The 20,896-nt window shown below is 40.1% G+C and overlaps 1 protein-coding gene across 6 annotated transcripts in view; it reads right to left on the bottom strand.

Annotated features, from left to right (window-relative positions):
- The window catches only part of MNAT1 (MNAT1 component of CDK activating kinase), a 116,502-nt gene that overhangs the window by 82,988 nt on the left and 12,618 nt on the right, over positions 1–20,896 (bottom strand). The window lies entirely within an intron of this gene.

The raw sequence follows: 20,896 nt of genomic DNA, 5'->3' as shown, positions 1-20,896 counted from the left end.
GCATATAAAATAAACTTTACGCAGAGGCTGCGCAGAAATAAGCCAAAAATACCTTTCTGCTTTTACTTCTTTTGACCTAATGAAGACTTCAGATTTTAACGAGATACTTGCTGACCAGTCAGTTAGCATTTAATAAAGGAAGAACACGTAACAAAAAAAAAAAGCTGATTTTAAGAAAAAAGTACTTGGGTAGTAATAATGGGCAAATTTCTAGCAGAGGACAACACCTGCTGCAGTCATTTCCTAATGCTGGGGAGGCAAAGGGGAGCCTATTTATAGCTTTGCTATATTGAAGCCAAAACAGTTGTACATTAAGGGCTAAGCCATGTTTTACCTTCACAAACCAAGCACAAAAGCTAAACAAGTTAAGAGAAACAACACTGACATGGTTGAGAAAGATCTTAAACAAAACTTTCACACTGCTGACCTATCCCCAACTAAACTGGTTCCAGTCCTTACAGAGGCAGAGATGAGGAGAGCCAACCAGTTTTACCCAGCTTCTGTTTTCTAGATTAGAAAGTGCAAAACAAACACAATTGTATCTCACAATTTAAAAAAAAAAAAAAATAAAGGCAATTTTTTTGTTGTTTTTGTTAACACATGGAGAACTACAGCTTCAGCCTGCACCTTGAACAGCAGCTGCCAATGTTACAGAGAAAACCTTGAATTCACTCAGGCATTTTCCTGCTCCACAATTCCTTCAGTTAGAAAACAAAGTTATTTATAAGTACAAATTTTCTGGGTAGGGAAAGCTCAAACTTCCATTAGCACACTAAGCCTGGAATTTACAAGTTGCTGGAACACGGACCGATAAAATAATGAGAAATTAATATAATGTACCTAATGACAGCAATTTATGTCCCCACTACAGGAGAAGCAGCAGTAAATGCAAGAGAGCAGGCAAGGCAGGGAAGGGGTTTTCTCCTTCCTCCCCCAACCTGTCTGTGCAAGCAGGAGCCTGACATAAGGATGGCTTCACTGCCTCCTTCATTCTGGCAGCTCGTGCTGTTTGTGCCTCCCTCCACACAGCAGCCAAAGCACAGAAAAGCCCCTGCCTCCTCCTTCCTAAGTTACAGAATTGGGAATGTAAAGCGACAGAACTCAGCAGGTGGATCCAAGTGCAGGTGTTTGTGTTGGTTTTATCCCGGTGTTGCCTAAGGACCAAGAGAACAGGGGCTCCATGTGCAGGATATTATTCACAGACAGTAGCACCTGAAACTACTTCACTCCCCCTGCCCTAAATCAAAGACATTTCAAGTTTGCACAGGACTTGACTATGGAAAAAAAAAAATCCCTCCTTGGAAAAGCACTTCACACAAGTGCTCCACTGCCTTCCCCAAGCGAAACCACTGTTTCTAAGGCTGCAAAATAGCTTTCCATACATAAAAAGATGAGTCAACACCTCACTATGGGAATCCCACATCAGGTGATCGCATTCTCACTCACTCATGCACATCCACCCTTATATTTATTTGGAGATAATTCCTTCTGAATTCAAAGGGGGTTGTATGGGACAAGCCAAGGGCAGAGCTGGATTCTGTCCACGTCCTGCCTCCTCTCCCAACTCCAGACAGATTTAATACACACAGATCCCAAGTTTCCTTCCAAACGGATCTCTCACCCTTGCCTCCACAAACAGCAGCCACTCCACCATCGATGGAGATGTTGGGTCACACATTTCCATCCAAAAAAAGCCATTTCCCCAACCCTGCTCCAAGGAATTCCTTTTGGTTTTGCTGCAGACCACTAATGTCAGAGCATGTGTCATCACCAGGAAGGCAGATTGTTAAAAAGGGGGATTTAATGAATTCTTTCACATCTTGAAATAAAGATTTCAAAATGTGACTTGAAAAAAAAAATTTACCTTGCACCCCAAAATTTAAAAATACATTATTTTTATATGGATTAATTAGTTATCTAGTTATTAAAGATACATAGCAATTTTTGTGACTTTATCAAAAGCACCCAACTTGTCCAATAGCACAGAGGGACACCCCACCACCACTGTTATTAACTGGTATTAGAGAGCTCCTCATGCCACACAAGACCACATCATCTCAGGAGATCCCTCCATTTCTTTCCAAGTCCAGCTCTTCCCCACTGGCCCTACTGCAAGGAAGTTGCCTGAAAGCAGGACATCATTCTGTACATCTCTCATTGGCCAACGCATTATGTGTGGTTTTCCCCAAATGAGCAAAGCACCTGCTTAGCTCACCTTCAAATCAGGGCCAAAACAGATGGCTCTGTGTTTTCTTAAATTAGGAGCCTTCAATAAGCAATTTTTCATTTGCATGTGTATTATGTATGCAGATATGCTAAACATGTAAACTAATGATGACAAGTATTCATATTTTAAAAAAATCACATCCATACATTTGTTCAACACTGAGTTTGTCTGAAGACAACAGCTTCACATGAAATCTAAACAGACAGGGTGTGATGTTGCTGTCCTCTTCACAGAGGTTGCACACCCTCTGCAATCTGTTTTCTACTCCACACACTGACTAAAACATTTCACTTCCTTTTGGATTTGAGTTTGTGTCTTGAGAACACGTAATCAGGATGAAGATATCAATAGAAAATGCCCAAGGACTTACACACGGACGTACAACAGGGACAATCAGTAATGCCAGCCAAGAACAATAAAGTCTCCTGGTCTTTGACACCAATAAACATTAGAATGCTCATTTTCATTTCATGGACAAGGGTTTTATCTGTTGTTCTTCTCTTTCATCCTCATGAAACATTAAACAAAAGGCCCAGTCTCTGAGCAGTCTAGAACACCACATTTTTTTGGGGAGGCAAACAACAAAGCATCAACATGGTCTGGCACCATTAATGCACAAACAGCACTACAGGCCCTCATGTTCAAGGACTTCAGGATCGTACTAAAAATGCTTTTGGTACACTGCAGAAAACAAGCAGAGGTTCCTCCCCAGAAAGCTGTTAAGATATTTATCACCAAAATTACGCTTACTGGGAACTAAATGTTTGTTTTGGACAGAGTGTCTTCAAAGGGTACAAGATTTGTGCCCAATCCTGCATTCCTCACACAGGCACACATCCACTTCATGCAGGGATGATGGCAGATAAGGAATCAACCCTCTGGGACACGGAGGGATGAAAATGGCTCACAACATTAGCATAACTTGATGGTGCTGCTCACTTTTTTACCTTGGCTGGCAAGGGAGCAAACAAAACAGATTAAAGGAGCAGCTGTTTTCACGAGCAGGAACACAAGACATCCTCTCAAAATTTTAGATTCTGCTGAGCATTACAAAAATGTGCAGGACTTTAGATATACAGTCATTAATCATTTCAGTAAAAAAAAAAAAAAATCTTTATGGCTTTTGCTGTTGACTAGGAGTATTACAGAATGAGTTAGTACTCTTCTTTACAAAGCCTATTTTTAGTAGATACACTCATTAAACAGTATCAAATACTTAGAATTTCTAAGCCCCTCTTTCTTCAGCTTTTATAACCAAGATGTTTCTGTTATATAAAGCAATAAAAATTATCCTCTCTACTAGGGAAGAATCAGTTTCGATTAAAAAGTCCTCAATACATAGCCAAGACCTGAACCACAGACAAGAGGAGTGGAAAGAATCAGCAAAAATGATGTGTTTTCACTTGTTCCTCAATTTCAATGTCAGAGGGAAATTTACTTACAGAAGTGGAATAATTTGATTTATGGGGAGGAAATATTAAAAAAATAAAAAATACACACATGAGCAAGCTTACAGAATGACATCTAGTTTTTTTTTAAATCAAAGATGCTTCTAGAAACATTCCTGGGCTTCTTGCTTAGCTTGGATTAGACAATTTGATATTCTCAAGCAGTGATTCTTGAACTGAGACAAGAACAGCCCAATTTGAGGGGAGCAGCTGTCAAACCTGTTTATTTCATAACCTCCAGTACATTGAACAAGTCACAGTGGTTTCTGCTACATAGCCAAGAGCTCATCAAGGATTTGCTTTATTTTCTGGGCTGATGAACTCATAGACACAGCCTAGAAGGAAGGTTCTTCCTGGAGTCTGCAGCAACCATGACCTCTGTGATCCAAAAGAGTCACAAGAACCCAGCTAAAGCCATTTATTCCCATGTTACAGGAGAGGGACCAAAAGCCGAGGAAAGAGAAGCACGACTCCAGGGACATCAAGCGCTTCTGAAAGCCTCAGAATAAAGGAGCTTAAGAGCTCAGTAGGGAATTAGGGATAAAAATCAGTCTTTTCCTTTTCACACCTCAGCCTCGGGAATCCGTGAATCCTTATTCAAGTACTTGCAGCAGCTGCTGCCTGTGTTTTTTGGGACCATCTCTTCCCTGACTGCCAAATACAAGAAGGAGTTGGGAGAAGATGACACCAATCACTCTCAATCCTGTCCAAACTCTGTTAAGTCCCACCGATGGGGATTTTGCTGTCCTTACCTTGTGAGGAGACAACTTCAGAATGCTCTCAAAACCTTATTTGGCAAAAAAACCCACACAATGGGTCTTGTCTTCAGCTAGTAAATAAACAGGTCTCACAGACAGCCCATGTGCCACGCAGAGACTACAGCTCATCATGGCAACAGGGCACAGCTTTCAGGCAGGAAGCACAACTCTGTCAGATTCAGACGAGAAGAGCTCAATTCAGATGAAAATTTGGGGGGTTTTAAACACTGCTGATAAGCTATCTGCAGTTGTCTGCAGCTCCCTTCTCTTCAGCCCCATCACACGCACTGTGGCACAAAATCTGAGATTGCTTTGCTAACTTTTCAATTTATTTTTTTTTTCCCCCAAAAGTATCAGGACTCCAGAGAGCTGATCTGAACCCCCTCCTCTAAGCAACAAAGCAAAAGCAAAAAGAGACTCCGGTGCTCTGCCTATATCTGTGTTATGTCAATTCTCAGCGTCATCTGCCAAGTTGCTGAGAACACAATCCTCCTCCTCGACTATTTATATCTTTTGGGAAAAGGATGCACGCACACCACTTCTGTTTCATTTTTGTTTTGTCAGACGAGTTCTGCTCCATATTGCAGAAAAGAGGAGGTTAAATGAGCCCAGACATCTCAAAAATTTAGGAGACCTTCAGGCACAGTTAACCCTATTTTCCAAATTATTTCCTATTTTCCATGTACATACTCTGCTGTACAGACCACTTCATCTCAGCTGCACCAGAAATAAAGCAGATCAGGTAGTGACTGAACAACAGCCATGACTGACTGGCATTTCAAAAGGAAAAAAAAAAGAAAAAAGACATACTGAGTCAATTAATAATAAACAAACATTTCCACCACCCATTGTTTCAACATCTCTACTAGAAAACCATTTCAAGGGGCTTGGACCTGACAAGAGAATTTGCAGCAAGCTAAAACTTAAGTCACTTTTATCCAGTACAGATGAGCCTTTTTTCCCCTAGGGAAAAAAAAATAAATATTAGAAAAGCTTATATGTTATTAACTCTTGATAGTATAGAAAAAATATTTCTATGGGTATTTAAATAAAAGTGGTTCTTTCTGACATGGTGCTGCCTAGTCAATTAAGGACACAATCACAAAAACATGTCTTACAGCACCATTCTGCCAGTTTGGTCAAACAACAGGCCAGTACTTGACAGGCCAATTCTTGACACTTCAAGAGCAGCTGTGTGGCATTGAGAAATAAGTGCTTTCACAATGACTAGGCACACCAAAACCGACCCAGAATTTACTCAGTGTACCAGAACAACTACTCTGAATCCATTATGGTCCATTGGGCAAACACATGCACTAAAACAATAATTCAACTGTGTCAATAACTTTTTTTTGTTACGCTTTATTCTTCTTCAATGAGAACTTTGCAAGTTTTCAGAGTTCTCAGCAAATATCAAATTAAGTGGTTATCGGGATCAACAGCTGCCCACAGCACACCTGAGCTTAAGACACAATTACGAAATTTTCCATGTCTGTCCAAACTGACGAAACCACAATTTTTTAGCCACAATCCAGCTCAGCGTCACCCATTGTCTCACAAAATAAACACACTTATCATTAACAAGTGTGAGATCTCACACCAGACTCCACAGGAGATATGTTGCTCCCTTCCCCCTCCATATTTCGTGAGAAAGTCCTGCACCATGGTGTGGGCTGAGCTGCCCCCAGAGCTGACAGATCTTACCAACTCAAGTACTCTGAGCATTCACTTACTCCATCACACCAAACATCCACAGAAGCCAGAAATCACATGGAAAAAATAAATAAAACATAGACAACAAAAAATAAACACTTGGGGGGGGTCCCAAAAGAGTCACGACAAACCTCTTACTTGACCTGAAACAAGACTTTACCTTCTGTCCTGTATTTTCAATGCGTTTTACAGTGCAACAGCAGCATGTGGGAACAAGACAAGGAAATGCGGCTTTACGGTAAAAGGGGAAAAACATTAAAAGGTATTTGTGGCATGATGGGATATCCTGACCACATTACTGAGGGTTTGTCACGAGACACTCCCATTTTTCATGTCTAATCTCAGAGTAAAAAGATAAAATTGATAAGACACATCTGTCAGAGAGTCAGGCATGCAACCAAGTTTTTCCAAAATACAACAGTGGTTTAGGGTCTCAATGGGAAACATGCAAGGCTTTAAAAGTCTCCCAAAAAATCAAAATCTTGAGCCATCTTTTGCAAAGATACTGTTGAGTGATCTACGAATGTTGGCTCATCTCTCCCTGCTATTGGGAGGAACCAAGCCAAATTCCTGCCAGGAGCACAGACTTGTGTTTGACTTGAAGCATGAAAGGTACACAGTCCAGTTTCCTCAAGCTATTCAAATACAGAGACAGTGTGGGTGTATGCACACACGATTAAAAACAACTGAAAAAAACAGCCTGGTGGAGCAATAACTGCATCACCCGTATCCTGGACAGCTCTGAAACCCCTCTCAATGCTCAAAAAACAAAGTGTAACAAAGTGATGTCCTCCCTACCACTAAACTTGCTTTGTTTGAAATCACTGAAAGAACAAGTTGCCATGACCAAGTGGGAGCTCCTGCATAAATCTTGCTTTATGATACAATAAAATCAAATGTTTCTCTTCATTTAATTAAAAATACATGGCCAAACTCAAAGGTTAAGACATCATCTGCCATTCTGACAAGCAGCAGAAGTCCCAACAATCCTGAGTTTATATATTCAGCTTGGGGACACCAGAAGTGTGTCCCTACATGCTCAGTCAGCAGCAATGCCAGAGAAGCTGCTGTAACCTGCACTGCTGTGCACTGTCCTTCCCCTGCTGTCCTCCTCCAGAGGCCAAGACAACATTTGTGCAGCCACACAGTTATTTTTTGGGTTATTTTCCAGGGAGATAAACTCTCCCATTGGCAGGTTACAGTTTGAACAAGATCCCTGAACTAAGATCCCACTGGGTGGGAGGGCATAAAAAGCCGTTCTTCTCTTCCCAGCCTCTGAATCAACAGCACCCAATGCTGTTTATTAGAATTTCTCCTTCCCTCCTCCAAAGCTTTTGAGGCATACTCAGCTAGTTTATCTTGATCCAAAAGTATAAGGAGAGAAAAAAGACCCAACAAGTGTTTATCATCATTTCAGGGTATCCTGCAAGCTGCTTGATCAACACACCTTTAAAAAGCTGAGTCAATGAACAGTTAAAACACCAGCAATGCAATAACACGTGGAGTAGCAGAAAGAGGGTAAATACTGTTTTCCAGAATTGCTAAAAATAAGACAGCCAAAAGACCATAACAAATTATTTCAGAATATTTTATACAAAGCACACAAGACTACTTTACAGCCAAGTCCTTCCACAACTGAAACAGAAGGCAACACAACTGAAAAAAAAAAAAAAAAATAATACATTTGAAAGAAGTCACAGAGTCACTGTGAGCTCATCACTTGAAGAGCATCAAGCAGAGAAAGTGACAGCCCTGTACCAATTAAATAACACCTCGTGGTCCCTGTGCCATGCGGTGCAGTCAGGAAAAGGCACACGGAACCCAAGGCAGCAGCAGAAGAGCTGCTGGTGTTGCAAAGAGTCACCAGCAGGATGTGAGGATTAACCTGAAGTGACCAGAGTGGTTCTGGTCAATCACACTCAAAACAGATGAGCTCATTCTATCAAAGCACAAAAAGGCAACTAGATAACCACAAGATGAGGAAGGCTGGCTTTTCAGGAAAAAAGCAGAAAAGGCTACTGAACTGTAACAAGTCCAACCAATAGAGGAAAATTTCATACTGGAAACTGTACTTATCAGCCACAACAGTGGGGGTCTGGAATCAGAATCAACAGGAGTAACAGGACAAAAGAGTAATTTTAAAAAAATAACATTACTTAGTTTTAAAAGGTTTTGTAAGTTAACAAGAGGAGGATTGTCTTCCATAGGTAACCAGATTTGGTAAAGATGTCTCCAGACTTATCTGTAAGTCCTGGTTATGTGCTCTAACAACTGAAACCCTGAAACAAGAGCTTAGGAAGAAAAATAAAAAAGAAGACAGAAAAGCTAAAACTATGTGCATCTTAGAATATCTGGGCTATGTTTGTCTTACTTCAATTTTTTTTTTCAATATTCAATCTTCTGCTCATAACAGTAATCACTCTTAGCCATCAACCTAAAGCAGTCTTCCCAAATTAAACAGAAATTAATATTATTCTATTAAAAAGCAAATAGTTTATCTTATCTGGGATAACCCATAATAAATATATGTCAGAAACCCAAACTTGATTCACTTGGATCATTTTTTTTACATTGTGCAAAGAGAAAAGATAAGATCACACCATTCTGCTTGTCCTTAAGTGCCAATACAACACAAAGAAGAAACTGGAGTAAGAATCCCCAGCTTGTTCCTACTTCAGCTAGAACATGCAATTTGTTATTGAGATATATTCTAGTAGCAAGTAAAAAAATCCTTTCTGCAGCAAAATCATCCTTTCCTCCTCTCCAGCCCAATACAGCCTCAGGGAATGAAGTGCTTTTCAAGGCTGCTGCCTTTTCAGTGAGACAGATCAAAAGCACCAGGAGCCTTTGAATACTAAGGACTCCGTAATATTTCTGCTGTTGAGATCACATGGGGTTTCTGGACTAATGTAGGTAATTTTACATCACATCACAATTACCTGCTGAAATCTCAATTGATTAGGACATTATTTATTCCCTGCCCTAAAGCACCATTTAGAATGACTTGCTAAATCTCTGTTGGCTTTACTACTGCAATTTGAATAGCTGGATGTCAGAGAGGGAAGAAAGATCTCTGTGAACTCCTTTAATACTTCACAGAGCAGAGCCCAAATTATTCTGAATATTAAGCTGCAGAAAAAACAAAAGATGCAACTCAGTAACACTTTATTGCCATATTTCATCCAAATTCAGACTTCATCCTTCAAGAAATAAGCCTAGGCAAGTATGTCTTAAAAAGAAAAGTTTTGGCAAATCTACTTTCTTTTTTTAACCTAAAGAAAGTTGAAGGAGATGTAAAGAAATGAACCCAAAACCAATGTTGCAATGGGTCTCTCTTAGAGGAGTGGCTGTGCCAACTTGTGCCTGAAGCTCGTTTACATCAGATCACTTCCCAGCACTTTTGATCCACGGATGTTCTTTAGCATCACAGGCACCTTCTTGGGTTCTGTCCCTGCACTCCCTGAAACTGCACCACTGACAAACACAAGTTCCCCAAATTACAGCTTTAGCTTTCATTTCTGTAGCCCAACAGATTTTTATTGCACTTTCTCTAAATGCTTCTTTCTCTCCCCAGTTTTAATTTTCCTCATTATAAGTGCAAAGGCGATATTCATTAGAAAAACCCCATAGCAGCAATTCAGTTTTCCCACCTCCCTGGTCTCATTTGGGAATCTCCCACTTCCTACCGATTTTTAAGGGTCATTCCTCACTTCATTTTCACATAATCCCCAAACAACCATTATCACATCTTTTCTCAGCATGAGATAAAATATAGACTGTGCTTCATAAACAGTGGAGACCTTAAGATTACATTCTTGGTGGGACACAGCATGATAAATATTTCAGGGATGTCTTGAAATACCCTATAATATGCAACATGTGGCCAGTGAAACAAATCTCAAAAAAATAAGTATATTTTGACTTTTTAGGGGGAAAAAAAAAAAAAAAGAAAGAAAAAGGAAAAACACACAAAACCTCCTTCCCCTATCCCACCCTGGCCATAGAGAGGTCAGGTTTTAATTTCCTTTCTACGGGTGGCAGAAATCTTGACCCACTTATAGCATGGTAGAGAACTTTTTTTGCATTTTAAATTTAATCATTCCAAAAAAACGTTTTTTCCCTGAAAAATAAATGGCAACTGCCATTCTAGTGCCTTAAACCATTTGAATGTCATGCAAACTTTTTGAAGCTAAATTGTAAGGTCATATTCAATGTAGGGAGAACATGTCAGACCTTCATTAGCTGTGCTGGCATGTCAATCATTTTCTACAGACTGTGGGGAATAAAAAGCCAGCCTTACTGCAGTGAAGTTGGAGGGAGCTTCACAGGTTATCAAACAAAAAGGACAAAGCGAGCAAACACATTACTCACCATTACAAAATGTAACACGAGCTGTTCTCTCAAAGTTGCAGCACATTTCAAAGAATACTATCACGACGCAAATTGGTGATGCGTATTTATTCCTTCAGTGTTTGTTAGAAGGAAAATCAATGAGGAGAATCAGTTGCACGGAGGGAGCAAGAAGTGAGACAACTCGTATTATTAACGGAGGATCAAAAAGACAAAAGCAAAAAAGCTTTAAGAAAATACATTCTGTTCTTGTTAGCATTTCTCTCAGTACCCATTCTGCCCCAAACCACACAAAGCAGAACACCCCAGTGAAGTTACTCAGCAGCGGATGCAGATGCTGGGACAAGAGGGAGGACACACAGCTGCCTCCCCACACTGGCGGGATTGATCGTGATCAAATTGTTGTCAAATGATTTGAAGTATCAGATAAATATCCACAAATCTGTTCCTCATTATGTGAAGTTCCTCCCACGTACAGCGAATTCAGAGTACAGATTGTTGGGATTTTGTGTGTGGCTCGTTTTCATGTGTGGATATAGCCAAGAAGAGTATTTTTGAATGCCTGATTTAGCATAAACCCCACCTGCCACCCTCTACGGGACTGGTCTAACTCACTCATTTTGCAGAGTATTTTTGTTCATTCCTATCTCTGTGTAATGATAATGGGAACGGAAGGAGTTCTCCATTTCCATTCACTACTTCAGCAGTGAATATCACAGAGACAACCAAACCCCACCATTATCCATGGTACATCCATACCATGGCTACATCCATATGCTTTGTGCCACCAGAGCCCACTACTCCCCCCTGATTAACTCAAGATCCATTGAAAACAAGTAAGGAAAAGGAAATCTGACCCAAGATTCAGATGATCAGTTCCAGACAATATCTGAGCTGATCTGTTTTATCCAAACATCAGCTGAGGAGTACTCCACAATGCTGCAGGTTATGTCATAATAAACCACACTGTTCCATAATTATACAGGATCTCACTCCACAATACTGCAGGTTATCTCATAATAAACCACACTGTTCCATAATTATACAGGATCTGTGCACATATTCAAAAGCAGCATTTATTTAGGCTCACAACTGTACTAAAGGCCATGTGTAAAGAACATTGTTCCTGGCTTGAGAAACTGTGTACAGTATTTTCCCTATCCATATAAATCACACACAATAAATGCCTGATATTATCTAGAGCCACTAAAGCAGTCAAATTAAAACTAGTCAGGAGAGAACACCCCTGAGCACACAGCTCTAGGAAGTTTGAAATACAGGATTTTATGCTTTTTATATGCTCCTAGTCTCAATCAAATTGTAAGCTTGTACACAATAATGAAAAGGATTTTTTCACAACCACCCACTCAAAAAATAAAAATTAAAAAACAACACGCCTATTTTACACGTGATTTTTTCATTCTAGAGATCCTTCTAGAAAGCAATAGCTACTAGCAAACTCCATGCTGACCAATGATTGGGAGATCCAGTGAAGACACAAAGTAAAACAAAGGATGAGATTTTTAGAAAGCAATGACCCCTCCAATTCCTGACATTTTGGGGTGCCCATGTAACACTGACCTCTTCTAACTTTCTTGACCAAAGCAAGCTGCACATGTGCAAAATACTTAATTCTCTCTACCCAAAAATGAATCTCCAAGGAGATACCACACTAAAAATCTACTCTCATCATTTTATGATACTATTTTATATTCCAGCTATTTATAACACGTTTTTGATAATTTCTCTAAAGCTCTCAGATTCCCGTGAACTTCAGCTACTTTCAGCTTTTAAAGGGCAATTTATGCTGCTTCCACCCCAAAATATACATGCAACATCTTGGAGAGACGTGTAAGGCGTTCCATAGTTTACCAGTATTTTCTCCGAGAAACATTAGGATGTTACAGAAAAGTGATCGCCTTCTCTACTCTCACAAAGCTCATAAACCAAGTTTACTAACAAAAATAAAACAAAAGGCATCCAAAGATAAGGAAAAGATGGAGTGCTTGTAGATGCTGAAGATTGCACCCTGGCTATTGCACACAACAATTAAAGCCTCAAAAGAATCCAGTTAGGGGCACAGGCTGTGGTTCATGAGTCACGGTGCCATTGTGCAACTCAGGTATCTGAAAAGCGACTACAGCTGAACTGAAAAAGCCATTTACAGCCTACCCAGGGCAGAAAACACCACACTGGGTGTTTTCCTTGGAAAACCCTGTAAAACGAGTTTGGTGACACCCACTGCAGCACAACCTGACTCCAATGCACAAAGTTAACCAAGTTTAACAAAATTCCCCGGTGAAAAAACACGCTACAGTCGGTCACGGAAATTAGAAAGATCAGGCCACATTCCCAAGATGACTGAATCCAAGAGAAAAAGACCTGCCCTGTCTGTACAGGTGAAGCAGAACCATTACCTGCTGCCCTGCCACCAACACCCATCCTCAGTTAACTGGGGCAGGGGGATGTCTGCCCCAAAACTGGACCCATCAACATACCTTAATTGGCTTGCAAACAAGCATTGCCTGAGTCATTAGAAATAAATAAATGTGTTAATTAATTCAGTGATCTCAGGGATATAATAGCGTTTCTCCTCCTTTCAGGAGGTATTTCAATGGCTCTTTATGATTAGTGCCATATCTTGACCACTACAACATGCTGAGCTTTCAAAACTATTTTGTATTAAAAAATAGAATACATGACTCAGGGTTTTAAGACACAGATGCTTACTCATAAAAAAAAAAAGATAAATACTCCACCCTAAAATATCACCTTAACGGCAATATACATTACAGCTTCCAGAACTGACAAGGACTCATCTGCAAAACTTTCAAGCAACAGAACTGAGACGTGTGAAATATTGGGATTTCTGGAGAAATCAGTATTATTAAACACTGCAAGGAAACTTCCTTGCTGACCAGCCCTTAAGTAATTTTAAGGTAAGGGAATGCCTTAAAGATGATCAATTTTCACCTTTTATCTGAAAGTGTTCTCATGGAACAAAGACTCTCCTCCAGAAAGGAGCATTTCCTGCTGGTCATTCCCCCTTATCTGGCTGCTGAAGACCTTGACAATATTGATTGGAGCACTCTCACTTCTCAGGGCAGCTGCACTTAAACCACACAGATACAATCACACTTCACTGCTGCCCAGCCCCTACAGGTGGAATTAAATCTCGGTCAAATTCTCATAGGCTTTAAATGATAAACTGTTAAAACCGTGAGAATGTGCACAGTGGATGCAGCTTAAAACATAATAAGGCTTAATTGCATAAAGATGGGAATGCACTAATAAGATAATGCATGTTTAGGTTCTGCTAGTGAGGTAGCAATTGTCACTCTGGGCACAAAGTCTGACAGCTCAAACTGTCTCCAGCACCTGCCTCGTACCCTCACCTACACAGCAGTGAACAGTGAAAGACAAACCCATGTGATTTCTGCTCAGCAGCTTTTATCAAAAGCAGATTCAAGTAAGGCTACACGGTCTATTAAATGGCCAGGCCAAAAGAGGTTCTTTGGGTTTCACAATGTACAATTAAGCCACTTTTCACATGCCCAAAATACCCATTTAATAGGCATGTTAACACTCAAGACTTCATCATCAATAAGGTAAAATTGTGTAGCTGAACAGCAGCTCCCAAGCTTGGACATTCTCAGACATAACATGTCAAAATGTGAATATGTCCAGGTCTTTTCTACTATGAAAAAAAAAAAAAAAATGGCCAAATCCTTCAGTCAGTGACTACTGGGAGAGGTGAACTAGCTTCAAGGCACTCTGGCAACTGAGGTCTCAAGGAAGAAGGGGAAACAAACCCTGAGTATTTGGTGGGCTTCAAGGAGGTCCTGGATTCAGCTCCATGTACTTATTTGAACAGCCTCACAGGTATCACCGGCAAACAAAAAGCCTGTTCATTACTGTTTGCAAGACCAGGCCCCTCAAGACAATGGTCTACTGAAAGCAAACAAGAAACCCACTACAGAAAAAGGAGAAAAAAAAAAAAAAAAAAAAAAAACAGACCACAGATTTAGACACTTGAGAAAACACTTAGTACATGCAATGATAAATCCCATATAACTGGAGTTTTTGCTTTCCCTAGCAACACTGCATGGTCCAGGACAGCCCAACACCTACCTCTGCAAGCAGCCCCAGCACTGAGGGCATCCTTATGCCACATATTGTAAAAAACTCACCAAGAACTACTTTTCACTTGTTCTTTGCTACAGACAAATACTCTCCGGTCTTTGTTCTAAAACAAATGCTATAAAAACGAATTATTATATTTTAGACTAATATTATACTACTTAGATTACTACAAGGAAACCTGAACACTCATCCAGAAAAGTGGGAGCCTAAACCTGACATAAAACTCAGCACAGGAGACCACAACCTGCTCTGTTCCATTCCCAATACCAGCAACAATCTTTCCACTGCTAAAACCAAAAGATTTCTCTTCCTGCTCTGCAGGAATGACTTATCAACCATCAAATACACATGCAGCAGAAAAGTGAAGACAAGAACTGCATTGCCCAAGGGCTCCAAGTCATGGAGCCTTTTACTCCCATTCTGGAGTCAAAAGTGTCCATATTTGTACAGACACTCACTCCTGGTTGTCCTTGCTGGAGATCACTTTGCTGCAAAGGTCACAGAGCAGAAATGCTTCCTCTGTGTTTCACAGACTGCTGATGCCACCTGGGGAAAATGCGTCAAGCCAGTCACTCCCAGAGCATTAAGGAAAACCGGTTACAAAACAAAAGCTTTCCTCAGCTCTGAGGAGTGTTTACAAATGTGATGAATGCCAGTGTGTCCGAGCATGCCAGCCTGAAAATAAGTCAAGCAACCTGGCCCTTAGCACAAAAGGCTGACTCACCTGTACAGTATCTATTCCACTTTGAAAAGACCCCAATTTTAACACTCCTGGAGACACAAAGTAATTTCCTGACGCTGATGGGAGTGTGAATCTTCCTGTCCTTCTCTCCCTCTGCACACATCAGCTCAGACAGGAGTTGTGGGATGGCTTCCCAAGCCAGAGGACAAAAGAGATGGAGACAAAGATGACTTGCATACATGTGATCTCTCTGATACTGCAGACACACCCTGACAACCAGCTCATCTCTTCTGTTCCACGGGGAGGATGAAATAAACCCACCCAAGAGATAAGGAGACACAAATACTTATGCTCCATGGAGTTCCAGCTCCAGTGTTATTTCCCATCCCATCCTGGAGCGCCACTGAAAACTCAGGATGAAACTGGGCAAGTACTTCAGCATGAGACACTCTACCAACTAACTCAGGAGGAAATTGTCCCCTGTTCCTGCTATATCTTCACCTTCCCTGCCCAAATCTCTTTACTTTTTAGACTACAGCTCATTCAAGCGTTTTTCCTTTCCTTGCAGAGAACTGAGAGTTGGGAATCATGAAAGGTCTTCTGGCTGCTACCAATGTAAACAATGTTAAAAAAAAAAAAAAAAAAGAGAGAGAGAGAGAAAAGAGAAGAGAAAAGGCAGCTTGGGTGACAACAGCCACGACACATCGAACATCAAACTTGCTTCACTGCCATTCCTATCACCTTCCAAACAGATTCTGCTTTGTATTACCTTTATTTTCATTGATGTAGAGAAGAAAAACAGGCCAAACAAAACCCACCACTCTTATGAAGGACCATATTGTGCACCCTACTGAGTAATCACTCAGTCCAGCTTTTCACTCACACTGGTGATATTACAAGTCCACCGTGAACCAAAACCCTACGCAAGTTTTGAAAGGACCATGAAAATGAGAAGAGGTCTGAAAACTCTTCTGCCACTTCAAGAAGAAAGTTGTCTCCTTCCCAACACGGCTCTTTTCAAATTGCAACACTTTCAGTAATCCAAAAGTGATCCTTTCATTTTCAGAAGCAAACTTTACATAACATGAAGAGGCAGTTTCTTGCCATTTGTTTAAGTGAAATCCAAATCCAAGCTACACCGTGTTTGAGCTAAAGACAAATGGAGCCTCTGCAAGCTCAGGCTGTCAAGTAAAACAAACATCTTCACTCCCACAGTAGGTACTGGGGAAATTGTGGGGGATTATTTGAGATCAAAGCTTTTTCTGCATGGCTGACACACACCTACAGGGCACTTTAGGCTGTAGGAATGTTACCAGGACAGCACTCCTCTGGCACAGCACTGAAGTTATCAACAAAGACACATGCAGGTACCTCATACACATTTATATATCTGTTTTTATGGTATCAAATATGGCTACTACAAGTGCAAGGTCAAGTCTAGTCCTACAGCAACTTATCCTATTTTAGATCTGCCCTACAATCTCTACAACAGCACACATGCTCAGGAGCAGTGCAAAGACCTAACTCAGCTGATAAGTAGTCTAAAACCCTAAAAGTGACCACCTTCCTGAACTGATTCACCATTCAATGACAAAAAAAGGGTTGGAACACAAGGATGGGACAGGCATGTGACACAGGGAACACCTGGATTTTAATTAGCTGGACTAACCAGTGAGGCTCAAGTGGAAGTCAATACACACCTGCAGCCGGTAATTTTTATTTGTTTTCTTAACCACACCACTTCTCTTCCTGTTGTCTTTATACATAAAAGGCATCACCACCAGTGATGTCTGATCATGTCCAAGGCATAAAAATATTTTACACCTGTCTGGCCCGTAAAAAGCTCATTTGTGCTGAAAGCAGAGTGTGGGGAGAGCCATAACATTTTGTGCCCAAGCAATGGAAAGGGTACGACCAAAGACACCTGGCAAAGGTAAATAAATGTCATTACACAAAATTTAAGATCTTGAGAGGTATCCCTGCACATTTCAGGGGGGGTTGGTACTAGATGACCTTAAGGTCCATTCCAACTCATTAACGCTCTATGATAAATTAAAACTTGTAAAAAAATCCAAAATTATGCTGCAGAGAAAAGCTACAGTATAACTTTCTTAACTAATGCAAATACCCTTTTCTGGAATGCCCAGCAGCTACTCACAGGATTAGCACAATCTAAGTTTAACACTTTACATTAGGAGGCTTTCAAAAGGCTGGTTCTGTTTGCTGGGAAAGCGGGCTGTGCATTTGAAGTCTTGATGGAAAAAGTTCTATATTCCCCTTTTAGCGCACAGAAAAATGTAGAGACCACATAATATCATTATGATGTTTCTCATCAGCAAGATGAGGCAACATTGCTTTAATACCACAGGAAAAATACATAGGCATAAGAAGTTTTATATCAAGAATGCTAAAGAAAATGAAGAAATCAATGATCCTCTTATTCATTGCATATGCTTGATGTGCCCAAAGAGTAATGGATTAAAATATTGTGATTATAGCATAAAACACATCCTGCAAGATGAAAAATACCATTCTAGCTCAATAATAGTACCCTATGATATATACAGAGGAACCACACTAAGCCTGAGTCCTTATTTTGCAGTTTTCTAACTTCTATGTGCTAAAATATAAAACAAAGCTTGGAATGTAGCTTTTATGCACTATCTATACATTCCTCAATAGACTCCAAGTAACAATACTTGAATTATTCTTCAACAATCTGGAGAAAAAATTCTGCAGATATTAGGAAAGAAAAATAAACAGAGTGTTATTAATGTAATTGCTCCAAACTTGCACAAAAAAAAAAAAAAATGCTCTCTCATCATGAAATGAAGTGGGACTGGTGTATTTCTTACAATCCCTAGTCAAAAGCTGACCTAGTCAAGCCAAAGACTGGCATGTAAAAGGTCTGCTATCACCCATTTAAGACCTCTGAACTGATCATATTTAAAGGGGGAGATTGACACAAACCTACATCTCTCCCTCATCTCATTCACCTTCACCTTCTCCTGTAAATAGACCAAGCCAAATATGAGAGGTGACTTTATTAAGACAAACTCCAAGTCTGGTGCTATCTACTTATCTTAAATAAACTGTTTGTCTGTGTTAAGTAAACTATTTAACAGAAAAACAACTGTCAGAAGAACTGATGTACATTTTTTAGGAGTGAAAATAAATAGCAGGGGTTTGCTCCTAAGAGTAATCATCACATGCAGATTTTCACTATTTCTATGGGCTACTTGCATGAGTGAGGCTATGTTGGCACTCAAGGAAGTGATAAACTGAGCCAGTCTTTGGAAACAACAGGCTTGTTAACACAGTGCCTTCAGCCACTCTTCTGTTGAACTGCTCTGCATTCAGAGCGGCTAGGAAATGGAAATTCTAAGCAGAAAATTGATTTTTTGTAATTAGCCATCATAAATTCAGTAAATATGGGTACCAGTCCACAGCGGAAGTGTTTGTCATTGATACAGAGCTGGCACTGCCCAGGGTGAAGTCTCTAGAACAGACCAGCACAGCAAACTTTCCTACTTCAGGACATGTCAGATTTAGCTGCCCACACCAGACCTGATCCTGCAAGGAAGGAGTCTCTGAAAGCCTTGAAAATCACTTAGAAAAACACTGAGAAGGTAAAAAAGCAGTGTTCTTGCAGGGCCACGCACCAGGGAACAACCCAGAGCAGGGATTACAGCCCAGCGGACCGCAGGCACCGCTGCATTCCCCACAGCTTCCTTCCCCTGGGCAAAGGCTCCCGTGGCAGCAGGACAGGGCTGAGGGCAGGAATGGCATCATCCCTGCCCCATTCTGGCTGGCTGTGCCCTCAGGGACTGACCCCAAGCCTGTGCCAACGCTGGCAGTGCCAAGGACACCGCTCCAGAGCTGCACCTCCCAGGCGATGCCAGCCCAACACCTTCTCTTGGTCTGCACTGAGGAGAAACCACCAAGGTCAAGAAGTTCCAAGTCTCACTAAAGGTTGAATAAAATTGTAGGGCTGCTTCACATACCTGAAACAGCTCAGGATATCCATGTAATATGCTCAGCATGCTGTTTTCATTTGCCAAGCTGCTAAAAAGTCCTTTAAAAGTCGGATTAAAAATATATACATGGAAAAAATACCCTGCTGTGTAATGCTCCAAGCAAATCAATGCAAGAAAATGAGAACTGTCAAAAGAAACTAGAATACAAACATGTGCCATGCAAGTACAGCTTCCTCCTGGTACTAAATCAAGATTTCTTTTCAAGGAAGTTAATAGATGAAACAAAAAGTTGCACATTGCCAAGAATGGTATTCATCCCATCCCTTCTTTCTACATTACTCATGGTATTATTATAAAGGCAATACTATGTGTAGTAGAGAATGTTTGTGGTTATTAAATTTTATGTTTCTCTAGCCAGTGGCATCATATTATATGTGGCCTTTTTCTGCAATTAACATCCAAAACACAAATTAAATATTTATGAATAAATGTCAATTATGATTATGAGAAACAATAAAAGGACCATAAATTAAATAATGCAGATAGAACAATAATATATTTTCACATGACCAAAACAATGTTTCAGTGTTAATACTTTCTTATTCTAATTGAAATGTAATTATGTACTTCTAGGTGTTGTTATTGCATAAAATTTGGTAAACAATACCATTTTTTCAGCATTATGATTCACTCCCAGTAAGAAAAAGACAAGTAAGTCTGGTTGTTTCTTCCAGCAGGGCAATGTTATTGGATGCTTCATGAGTCTCTCCAGTTTGAGACTGTCCAGAGTGCAGTAGGGTATTTTCACAGCTATTCCAAGATTATTTCCATCTTCTGTAATTCATTATCCACAATACTATATTTTGTGCAGTATTACCAGCTCTCCCACATACCCCAAATATTTTCCCACTATTGTACTTTTTAACTAAGGCACTAACCCCAGGCTTGCTAAGAAATAAATACAACAGATTCTTTTAAAAATGCAAATACTCCAATATGACACTGGGACAACCACCTTGTCGGTTTAAGGTCATTGCTCTCTGTTTGCTGAGGCTGATTTTTGTTAAAATAAATAAAGGTCTGAAAAAAACCATTTTTATCAAACTAGCAAAAGCAGCCAAAAGTCATCAGTGACAACGTAAAGAATTGTAAATTTCGTGGGACGCTGTTCACAAACAAATCAGATTTATGGTTATGTTCAGTTGTTCCTGTTACCTGAAATTAGAATTAGAAGCTCATTAAAAATGAATACATTTCAGAGAATGCAGAGGCACAGCATTATATTGATGAAAGCTTCATTAAATTTTCAATGATAGAGCTGCTTCTATATTTGTGGAGGAAGGACACCATAGAAAGAAGTTGGGACAATTCTCCTTCAAGCAACTTTGCATCTTTCTACTCTCCCTAGAAAACAAATGGATTTTGAAACAAAATGTTGGACTAATTAGGTATAAGAGAAAGTGACTGTGGTCCATTATTTTCAAGGAATGGTCACTTTCAGGTCAGCATTTGTCTTGTATATGTGTGCCAATTTTTCAACTGATACTCCAGGAGAGAGAAATCAGGTTTGAATGATTGAGCTCATACAGTTTCTGTAT

Source organism: Hirundo rustica, chromosome 6, assembly GCF_015227805.2.
Source record: "Hirundo rustica isolate bHirRus1 chromosome 6, bHirRus1.pri.v3, whole genome shotgun sequence".
NCBI classification, from domain to species: Eukaryota; Metazoa; Chordata; class Aves; order Passeriformes; family Hirundinidae; genus Hirundo; species Hirundo rustica.
This window is presented reverse-complemented; position numbering and strand designations above follow the sequence as displayed.